This window comes from Ipomoea triloba, chromosome 14 (assembly GCF_003576645.1).
Source record: "Ipomoea triloba cultivar NCNSP0323 chromosome 14, ASM357664v1".
In the NCBI taxonomy this organism is placed as follows: Eukaryota; Viridiplantae; Streptophyta; class Magnoliopsida; order Solanales; family Convolvulaceae; genus Ipomoea; species Ipomoea triloba.
The window spans coordinates 17,944,627-17,956,185 of record NC_044929.1 but is presented as its reverse complement, the minus strand read 5'-3'; the positions used below and the strand labels follow the sequence as shown (position 1 = coordinate 17,956,185).

Below are 11,559 nucleotides of genomic sequence, written 5' to 3'. Positions count from 1 at the left end.
CCCTATACTACTGGTGCTATGCTTGCAGATAACAAAGCCCCCGTCCATCGCCACAAGTGGAGGGCACCCGTCGCCTCAGTTCTTGAGCTTGGTGGCCNTAATAACCCTTGTGTTTAAATCGCATTGGGGTTCTCTCAAGATTGCGTTTTGATAACTGGGTTTATCTTGTTTTAGTTATTCAGTATGTTTTATTATAGTTATTGAAATTTTCTTATTCTTTTGTAAATGTAGAATCTTGGCATCTTGGTGCAGTTTTGTTTTTCTTTCAATATTTAACATTCTTGTTGGCTTAAATGTGCAACTTCCTCTTGTAAAATGTTAACCTGATTTTGCCCCTATGTTTATTTGACATGTTTGTTGGCTTAAATGTGCAACTCCCTCTTGTAAAATGTTAACCTGATTTTGTCCCTATGTGTTTCTTCTCCAATTTTTACGTATTCTATAATTATTAGTTGACATAACAGTTTGTGTCAAATTGATTTTTTTTTTACCTAGTGCTACTAGAGTTTTCTTGATTGAAGCTATCCAAACTTTGCATACATGAGTTACCTTTTATTTTTAACTCTTCTATTTGCATCTTTAAAGTATGAGGTACCTTTGTGTGTCTGTTTATAGTATATATAGTTTGGGTACCTTTGAAATGTGAGTATATAGTGATCTAGCACACAATTCTATTTTATCACCATTTCAGATGTGTACTAATGCAATCAAAGTTAGTTCAGAACATGCCACATGTGTAATTGTTGTGTTGGTGTTTGTATTTATTTGTTCCCTAAGTTATTTAACGGTAATTGACTACTGATCAGATGGTTTGATATGCAGAAATAGTGAGGAATGACCCTACAAACAATGTCCCAGATACGATATTCTCAAAGCTGGGAATGCAGCTTCATAGGAGGGACAAACATCCACTTGGTATCCCGAAGAATGGAATCTATGATTACTTTGACACTAATTATCCAAACAAATTTGACAAGTTTGATTATCTATGCCCTATAGTTTCTGTTAAACAGGTAGTGCTATCAAGAACTTCTAGAAATTGTTTTCTGGTTCTAAGGTTTTTCCTTTTTTGTTATATCATTTGTCTCTTCTGGTTTCTCTCCTTCACTTTCTAAAAGTAGTGATTTCAATCCTTTTAATTTGTTTAATTTTTTTTCTTGATGGCTGGCTGCCATATCAGTTTAATATTTAGAACTTACTATCTTCTGTAAGAAATCAAATTGGGGTCCTATTTACTCTTACTTCTGGGTAATACCATGAGTTCCAAAATTTTGACGCAAGATTGATTATGCAGCATTGATGAGTTAGTACTCATCATTTTCTTGAATGGTATGCTATGTTGATCTATCATGTGCATCTTTTTATCTTTGTTACATAATGCCATTTCCTTCAGCTACCTCATATCAGTCTTTTAACTTTGATGTTAGGATTTAGTCTAACAATTAATTGATAGAATTAAAACATATTGCTATCTCCCCCCCCCCCCCCCCCGATATGTGAAGTCTAAGGCATATTTGTCATCTTATCAAATTGACCAGGTTGCTATCATGCTAATGATTTCTTTAAGAATTCCTAATTCCCATGAATGATACAAAACAAGCTACTAAATTCTTATGCAAATAATATTGGAAAGGATAAGCTATAGGAGTTTCTGTGGCATCTTATGATCTTATCTATTTTATTACCAAAAACCAGTGTGACAATGTATGTGCATTAACCTTAATCTTATAGCATTGAAGTTAAAACTAGATTAGGGTGATCTATGATGAAAGCACTAGTTTAAAAGAAATCTCATGCTTGAAACTTGAGGTTTATTTTCTAGTTATGCAAATAATATTGGAAAGGAGAAGCTATAGGAGTTTCTATGGCATCTTATGATCTTATCTATTTTATTACCAAAAACCAGTGTGACAATGTATGTGCATTAACCTTAATCTTATAGCATTGAAGTTAAAACTGGATTAGGGTGATCTGTGATGAAAGCACTAGTTTAAAAGAAATCTCATGCTTGAAACTTGAGGTTTATTTTCTAGTTATGCTAAAATGCCAAGTTTTGCATGTCAAATAATCATTTCCAGAAGTGATTATATACACAGTAGCATAGAGAAGCATATATGTTTTTATTTTTCTCAGAGGGTGAGTTGAAATTGAGCTTGTAAGAGTTTTGTGTGTTGCTGAGACACCTCTTAATTTCTCTGTGATGAAAGCCATGTCCAAGCCTTATATAGTTGTCAAAAGTACCATCACTCTTTCTATGGCAAGATTGTTCAAGTATTTCAACTTGTCATACTGTGTGTTAAGTCATTTCTACTTAATAACTAACTCCATATACATTATGCTTTATCAATTACTTCTTGCAACTTTCTGATATTATTTTTCTCGTTTTTTGGATTATTGATATTTGAAGTGCCTTTCGTAATTGCTGATACAATTGCAGAACTTTGATGATGTACTGGTACCTCCTGATCATGTTAGCATGAGCTAAAATGATACATCTTATGTGGACTCTCAAACTGTTTTGAGGTGCCACACAAGTGCACATCAAGCTGAGTTACTGAGCAGGGGTCATACTCATTTCCTTGTTACTGGAGATGTTTACCATAGAGATTCTATTGACTCAACTCACTACCCTGTTTTCCACCAGGTACCTCCCTCACTAATCTTGGTGTATTTATCTACTTTTTGTTGTGCAGAAGAATGATATCTATTATTTTTTATTGACAATTCTCTCCAAACTATGTAGATGGAAGGAGTACGGGTCTTTTCTCCAAATGATTGGGAAGGATCAGGCACTGATGCTACATCTTGTGCTGCTGCAGATCTAAAGATATGTCTTGAGGGATTGGCTCAACATTTATTTGGTATACTTTTACTTTTAAGTTAATTGAATGCTAAGTGGGAGTTGATGGTGATGCATTTTATTAGTTCAAAGACAGAATACGACAGTGGCAGTAAAGCTTCTTGTGAAAAATGCTAATAAGACTCCAATGCTATCCAACTGCATTCTTAGCAGTTAGATCAATTTTTTCTTTCTTGTCTACTCACCATGGAATTATATATAATTGGGAAGTCAGAAGTGTGTGTTCTAGTAGATCTAAAACTTTACAAATCACTAAAGTCATTTTCTATTTCACTTCTCTGTAGTTTCCCTAGGCTTTCTTGATTGGCAATTGACCCCAGCTTGTGCTGCCTGTGATCGTTTTCTTCATGGTTACCTCTTACTAGACTAAGTTTTAAAATCATTCTCCAGGTGGTGTGGAGATGCGTTGGGTTGACACATACTTTCCCTTTACCAATCCATCATTCGAATTGGAGATATATTTTCAGGTTTTCCTTGCCTTTTCACTTCTGACAATTGATTATTAAAGTATATACTACATAATAATTTACTTACTTTCTTCTTTTTACACTATTATGGCGGTCTTTTCCTTATGATATTTATTATGTATTTATTTGGCTACATGTGCATTTCACATCTCAAATAATGCATTATCTATCTAAACAAACCCATTTTTCTTGATTGCAAAATTTTTATTAAAGGCACCAGAGGGATGCATTGTGCACCCAAGTGTCCTAGTAGTACATACAAAATCAAAGAGCCCTAGAACCAAACCAGAACCTGATAATAACATACTTGAAACCAAAATCTCATGAATTCTCCAGAAGAAAAGAAAAGTATTTCAGTTTAGAACTAGAATTCTCCAGAAGAAAAGAAAAGTATTTCAGTTTAGAACTACAAAAACACCTACAGAAAAGAACATAAAAGAGTTTAGAACTACAAAAACACCTACAGAAAAGAACATAAAAGTACAATTTATCCACACACACACACTTCTTCGAGGGTTTCCATGAATCAAATCTTCTGTTCTCTGAATCTCATACTTTGCCTTTTCATTCTAGTTAAGTCATTCTAAGTTGTTGAGCTGTTGGTAGATGTTTGCGATTTTAAACATGTGTTAACACACCTGCTAGTTAACTCACCGTTATTAATTGCTTGACGTTTAGTTAATTCTGCCTAATAATCAACAATTTGCGAGCTTTGGACTTCTTTCCATTTGTGTGATCTCGCTCCCAAAGATCCAAGCTCACTTCTTATGAAGATGCTCATAAACCGTTTCAATCAATTGTTTCCTTGGCTTTTCCAGTCCTATTTTATTATAGTAAAAATAATTACAGAAAACCTTATGAACAAATAAATTGATCAAATGAATGTTTCTAACTTTTTGTTTACCAGTAAAGTAAGAGTCACCTTGTAAGGATAATGTTCCAAATTTTACTGGATATTCCAAGTTCCTCAATATGCAGAATAGTTTATTTCCTTTTTTCTTGAATATTACAATGTTAAATAATATTTTTATTAGAGAAATTATAGTGTACTATTATTGTTGACTTGTTATGGAATTGTTTACCAGGAAAAGTGGATGGAAGTATTAGGTTGTGGGGTAACAGAGCAAGAAATACTGAAAAGAGGTGGGAGAACCAATAATGTTGGTTGGGCTTTTGGACTTGGATTGGAGCGATTGGCAATGGTTCTCTTCGATATTCCGGATATCCGACTTTTCTAGTCTGCTGATGAGCGTTTTACATCTCAAGTAAATTTCCAGCATGTTTTATTTTCTCTTGATTTTGATTTTGCATTATTATAAATCCTATCATCTTTTTCCTACCTAATGTTCTTAATACTGTGTTCCTGATTGCGTATAGTTTTCAAGTGGCCAACTTGGAGTGAAGTTCAAGCCATTTTCTAAGGTATTGCTTAACATTGGTATTGTGTGCTTAAAATAGTACCATAAAGAACGAATGCTAACGTTTTATGATACTCGGGCTTTGCCAGAACTCAATGTTATTATTTTGTTTCTTCACCTTTCAGCTCTCAATTTTTTATCTCATTTGTTTTATAATGAGTTGCTAAAAAACTTACGTTCCAGAATTTTTTTTAAAATATATTTTGTTTCTTAGTCCAATATCGAGAGTAGTTTAGCTGTTTAGGTATTAACGCATTCAACCTTTTAATATTGTGGTTGAAATATCTGTAACCTTGCAGTATCCTCCATGCTACAAAGACATGAGTTTCTGGATCAGTGATTCATTTACCGAGAACAATCTTTGTGAAGTTGTTAGAGGAATTGCTGGGGATCTTGTGGAAGAGGTATGCTATATCAATGTTCGGTACTTTTAAATCTTCTTGTAGAGATGGAAGATTTTGAAAGATACCCACTTATTTACTCATGGTTTAATGTTACTGTTGTCATCACTGAAAGGAATATTCTGTTCTTAAAAGAATCCGTTTTTCCAAAAAAAATAAGGGCCGTAAGTTTCGAGAATCTGTAGCGAGAGCGAGGTATAATAATTAGAATGCCTTTCTAGGATTATGCATGCCCAATATATTCACTAGTATTATCATCATAATTTAAGTAGTTTCTCTTCTTCTACACTTGGAATGCAAGCATGCTATTAACTTTAGGGTCGTAGTAGATAATAAAGTTGAAGCAAGTTTAAGTTAGGCCTATTGTGCAAAGACTGCTGATATATTTTGATTATCTATTAAGCAGCCTTTATAGAGTGGCAAAAGTTAAATATAGAGTTTGTAGCAATTGAATGGACACTTGGGCTGCACTTTTTTTGGGGGTGACAAGGGAAACTCGCAGCCACTACCCGAGGGTGTGCACGGGGTAAACCTCGCCTTGTGACCCTAGTCAGCAAAGAACCACAACGCAGTTAATCAGCCTTGGTTGCCCATAGTTGACCGACTCAAACCAAGAAGGCTAGGATTCAAACTTGTGACCTTGTGGTTACAAGTTTGTATTCTTAGCCATCTTGGCTGGGTTACCCCTTGGACTGTACATTTATGTTTATATATTATATGTTCAATACACCCCTTCTCATGTGGGGGTCGGTTACTTTTGAAGGGCCTCACGTAACACGTGGAATGTAATCTGTATAGGGTTGGCTCTGATATTAAATTGAAGGATGGTGTTTCATCCCAACTAAAAGACTAAGTTGGTAGTTGAATTGGTGTTTCATCCCAACTAAAAGACTAAGTTGGTAGTTGAATTGCACGTTTATGTTTATATATTATATTATATATGCTCTATAGTAGCAAGGTAATTTTGTGATTATAAAGTGAAAACGAGAAAAAGAAGAAACATGGTAATTGGATGCGAGGTTTAATGATGCCGAACTAACGACATTTTAGAGTTCTGCAGATTATCTGTCCCATTGACCCATCTTCTAATTTCAGGTGCAACTAATAGACAACTTCACGAATAAGAGAGGAATGACCAATCACTGCTATAGGATTGCTTACCGATCCATGGAGCGTTCACTCACAGATGAGGAAATCAACGATTTGCAGGTTCACACATCTCGAAACCACTCATATAAATTTGTTAGCGACTACCACTTTTGCTAAATGTTTATATTTATGAATGCAGTGGAAAGTAAGAGATCAAGTGGAGAGCAAATTAAAAGTCGTTCTTAGATGAGTATTCCTTACTTATTTTTCGTTTTTCTTCTCTTTGTGCCGGGAACATATATTATACCTTTTCTGGACTTGTTTTACCTCTGCTAGTTCATTGTACTTGTAGATTGTATAGGGAAAGGAAAACCTTAGTGAATTTGCTGTCATTTGAAGTTTTGAAGCCAATTGTTCTAATAATATGCCAAGAGTGATGCAATAACAAGCTCTATACTTACACTCTTTCTTATTTCATTTTTTCCTTATTTCTTTCTATTCATTTTAGAAGAAAAAAATAACAAACATTTTTGGTCTCTAAAATAGTACTCCTTTCTCATTTTATATGCATTTACGGTCAGTTTGGAAAGCAGAAAAATGAATTCTAAAAAATATTTTTTGGATAATGAGTCATTTTTCAGAAAATAGTTTCATTTTCAGTTTTTGGTTACATCCTGGAAAATTGTCTTTGTGTGTTTAGTTTATTTTGGAAAATGTATAAAATTGTATAATTTTACATTTTAATTATTTTTCAAAATATAAAAAATTATAATAATATATAAAATAATTATATTTATTTTAAAAAGTAAAAAAAAAACGAAAAGAGGTTTCGGCGGAAACCAGTCCACTTCATTGTAACCCATGACCATTTTTGCCAAAACACCACTTAGTCAACTCCGGAAAATGACTTTCGAAAAAAAATTCAGAAGTCGTTTTCTGGAAAAAAGGGCTAATTTTGCATGGTCAATGGAAATTGTTTTCCGTTGACCGCATTTTTTAAGCGTTGCCAAACACCGAAAATTCAAAAAATAATTTTCGGGTTTCCAAACACACCATTAGGCTGACTTTATCCCTTCAAGTCTCTCAATTTGCAAAACTTCCACATCACCCTATTTGCAATTTAGTTACTATTCACACTACATCCTTGTAATCTAATCAACTCTCAAAAGTGGATTCCAATTTCACATCACTTTAAATAAATAAAAAAAACAAAAGAAATTAAAAAAGTACAAAAAGCTGCACGAATGCAGATTTGCAAGCCTGGAATCCTGGTCATCAACTAAAACAAAAAAATTGTGTTAAAAGCATGCCACATGGGATTGCCAAGGTATGGATTGTAAATGTATGAATTGCAAGTTGAGGTTTTTTTTTTTTTTTTTTTTTTTTTGAGAACAAAACGATGAAACTATATTAAATAAGATCCAGAGTCAGTACATCTAAAATGAAAGGAAACGGAACGAGAAAACAGTCAAACATGGATAAGGCTTCCCTATGTTGAGGTTGGGAAGTGTATATGTTATATGCATTGAGATGTATGTGTCAAATATGAGAATCATATGAAAAGTGTGGGGTTGAAAGTGTAGCATTGTTACACTTGAATTACCATGGTGAAAGTGTCAAATATTGTTTTGATCAGTTGCAACATCAACATTCAATTTGAGAAGACCAGGGGGGAGGTTTAGACCATTTCACAATATCATCAACACCAGGAGAGGACCCAATAGAGGCCATATTTGCAAAGTTCCATTCTTGTAAGAATGATAAGGCACTCTGACAAATAAAAGTAGCAGATAAGATTTTGTGATTCCAAACTTTTTCATTACGAGCATCCCAAATTTTCTAGCAGATTGTGATCATGTTGCATAGAGCAGGATTAGACTTTGTTTCAAAAATTGGTTCCAGCCAATCAAGAAAGGAGTTACCAGTGAGATCATCAAAGCCATCAATAGTGTTCCAACAGCTCCTAGCAAGTGGACACTTAACAAAGATGTGAAGGGAAGATTCATCTTCACCATTGCAAAGCTGGCAAATAGTTGGGACCTGGACATGCTTAGCTCTTAACAAATCAGAAGTGGGCAGTAGGCCGGAACATAACTGCCAGAAGAAACATTTTAATTTAGGAGGTAGAGGTAGTTTCCAAATCTTGGACCAAAATAGAGGTTGAGAATCATGGTAGTTCTCAGTGAGATACTTGTAACAGCTCCGGATAGAGTAGACGCCTTTGTCCTCTTCCATCCATATGATTTTGTCAGCAGGCTTATTATCAGCTAATGGAATACTTCGGATCAGATTAACATCATCCTGCACAAAAAAGGTTCTCCAGCAAAGGCACATCCCATGTGGGTGATACTGAGTCTGATTTCATGAGGTCAGCCACAGTGAAGGCACTGAATTGATCTGAAATGGGAGATTGGACAAAAGGAGAAACATTGTTAGGTCCCAACCCAACTCTCCACCTACAACCCCTTTTAAGAATAGATTGGGATTCAAGAATGCTATGCCAGATGAAGGAGGGGTTGCTACCAATATGAGCATCAAAGAAATTACATCGGGGAAAATATTTAGCTTTGTAAACTCTGGAAAGTAAGGAATTCGGGTGATGAATAAGTCTCCAGGCCTGTGTTCCTAGCATGGCAGTGTTAAACTCTCTAAGCTTTTTGAAACCCCTACCACCCCATGGTTTAGGGACACACAAACCCTCCTAATTTCTCCAACGAATTCCCCTGCTTCTCTCACCCTCACAACCCCACCAGTAAGCATTTATAGCTCTTTCAATTTCCTTACACAACTCAATTGGTAATAAGAAAACACTCATGGCAAAGGTGGGTATGGCAAGAACAACATTTTTTAGAAGAATTTCCCTCCCGGCACGAGATAAAAATCTATGTGTCCAACTTCTTATTCTGCCCATGACTTTGTCTTTAATAAACCCCAAGATTTCACGCTTGTTTCTACCGATTAAAGAGGGGAAGCCCAAGTAATTCCCACTTAGGTTACCTTCTCGCATGTGCAGGATGTTACACACATTGGTTTTGGTTTCACCTCCAACATTGTGACTAAAAGTAAGGGTGGATTTAGAGTAGTTGACTGTTTGACCATAAGCTAGAGCAAAAGATTCAATAGTGTTTTTTAGGGAGGTGCACTCAGATGGGATAGCTCTACCGAATATATAACAATCATCGGCAAAGAAGAGGTTTGTAATGGTTGGGGCTCCTCTAGCTATAGAAACTCCATGAATGAGATTAGCAGACTGGTGGTTTTGTAGCAAGAGATGAAAAGACTCCAGTATAAGAATAAAGAGATAGGGAGACAGGGGATCACCCTGTCTCAGACCTCTTTGAGGAATAACTTGGCCAATGTCCCTACCCTCGAGCAAAATGGAATAGCTGACAGTAGTGATCATATCCTTGAGCAAATTAATAAACTGACCAGAGAAACCCAACTTTGAGAGAACAGCTAGTAGGAAATCCCAATTTACCTGATGTTGTGTTATTGTGGTGAGTGTGAATGTGAAGGTGGTAAAACGAAGAGTCAAGACTCCCCGAGTGTCGTGTCTCTCAAGGATGGCGAATGGGAACCGAATACGTGTGGCATTTAGGAAGTTGAAGGGTAAGAGTTACAAGAATTAAAGGTAGAGTTCATGGGTGGTTTGAAAGGTTTGAAAGTAAAATAAGATAAAAATGCAAAAGGTAAAAGGAAGGGGTGCATGCCAAAGTCAAGCCAAAGGATTGATTATCGTAGGTAGCTTGGAATTGGGTTTCGGGATTGATCTAGGGAGTCACTGTAACCCCTCACCTATTCCAGTAAAATTAAGGTTCGAAAAATATTTATTTAGGCTATAACATTCATGAGATGATCTCCCGATGCCTCAAAAGAATTATTATAAGGACAGTTAGTAATAAGCTGCGATCGTACGTCCCGGCCACGAACCGTAAAAATTTTAAGAGCTAGTATTCGGACCCGTTTGTCCTAGGAAATGGATTTTTAGACACCATACTATTATTCTGAAATTTCCTATTTAATTAGATTAGCCCATAGCAGCAAAAATTTATTTGTGATCGTACATCGCGAAATTTCGCGGTGTACCGAACCTAGCCCAATTTTGAGTTTTAGACTGGAATAAATTTTTGGGTTCGAAAATTATTTGAATTAAATTAGTTTCTACCGAGAATTCATCTGATTTAATCCCGATCAGTCTAAGCTAAGATATTTTTAAGATCAAACCATAAAGAGGTGACACTTGTCACCATTATTTACCATTTTTAAGTAGCATTGTGTGCTTGTAAAGAATAAATATATTTTACGTGTTCTGCCTATGTTGAGGTTGGGAAGTGTATATGTTATATGCATTGAGATGTATGTGTCAAATATGAGAATCATGTGAAAAGTGTGGGGTTGAAAGTGTAGCATTGTTACACTTGAATTACCATGGTGAAAGGTTGTTAGTGGATTATCCAAATGTTTTGTAAAAGAAAAGGAGCATTTTTGAATTGGGTTAAAAGGAGAATTAAATTCTGAGTATTGGAATTGACCCAAGTATGTCCAAAATATTTTCAATGCAAGAAAAGGGAAAGAGTAGAAAAATGTTTTCAAACCTTAGTTCTAGTAAAAGTGGTGAAGGATCTTGTTAACCACGGAATAAAGATGAGCTTAAAGTGCCTATTCCGCATGGTAATTATGTGTATGATCAATCATACTATGGGCGAAGTCTATTCGCCGAGTACTATATCACCCGAAAGGAAAAGGTACTCCTACGGGGGTGTGCACACTTAAGTATAGTCACTCTATGTTCGGGTAGGTGTCGTTCTTATGAACCTAGTGAGGATAGCTAGGAATCATTCCAACGCTCCTATAAGTCCAGGGGATCAGTATTAGACCGGGCGATGACCACTGAACCCGAGTTCAACGATCTAAGTGGTCAAAAGTGGAGAAAGAACTCCAAAGGCCTCACACTTTCTATCTAGGACTAAGTGGAATTTTAAAATGTGAATGTAGTTACGCCGTAGCTACGGGAAAGAAAGATGTGACAAGTATTTAAGTACCCAAAGGTTGTGGGTGATCTCTCTCTTTGAAGAGTGAAAAGTGATGAGAATTTCATTATGAGGGAAAGGTTTCTACTAAAGTGATTACAAGCAAGATTTGTGATTTATGTTTTCTACTACTTACTAGTATGCTTAATTGTTTAACAATATATTATTGAGTATGTAAATGAATATCAAACGACCTTGTCAAGAGGGAAAATGTTATGAGACGTTATTGAATTGTGCTCATAATGTATGCTGTTGGTCCCAAGGGGATGGGGTACAAGTCTAGAGGGGGGGGGG

At 35.6% G+C, this 11,559-nt stretch overlaps 1 pseudogene; it reads left to right on the top strand.

Annotated features, from left to right (window-relative positions):
• Positions 1-587: 587 nt before the first annotated feature.
• LOC116005161 lies at positions 588-6,689 on the top strand (annotated as a pseudogene).
• The last annotated feature ends 4,870 nt before the right edge of the window (positions 6,690-11,559 follow it).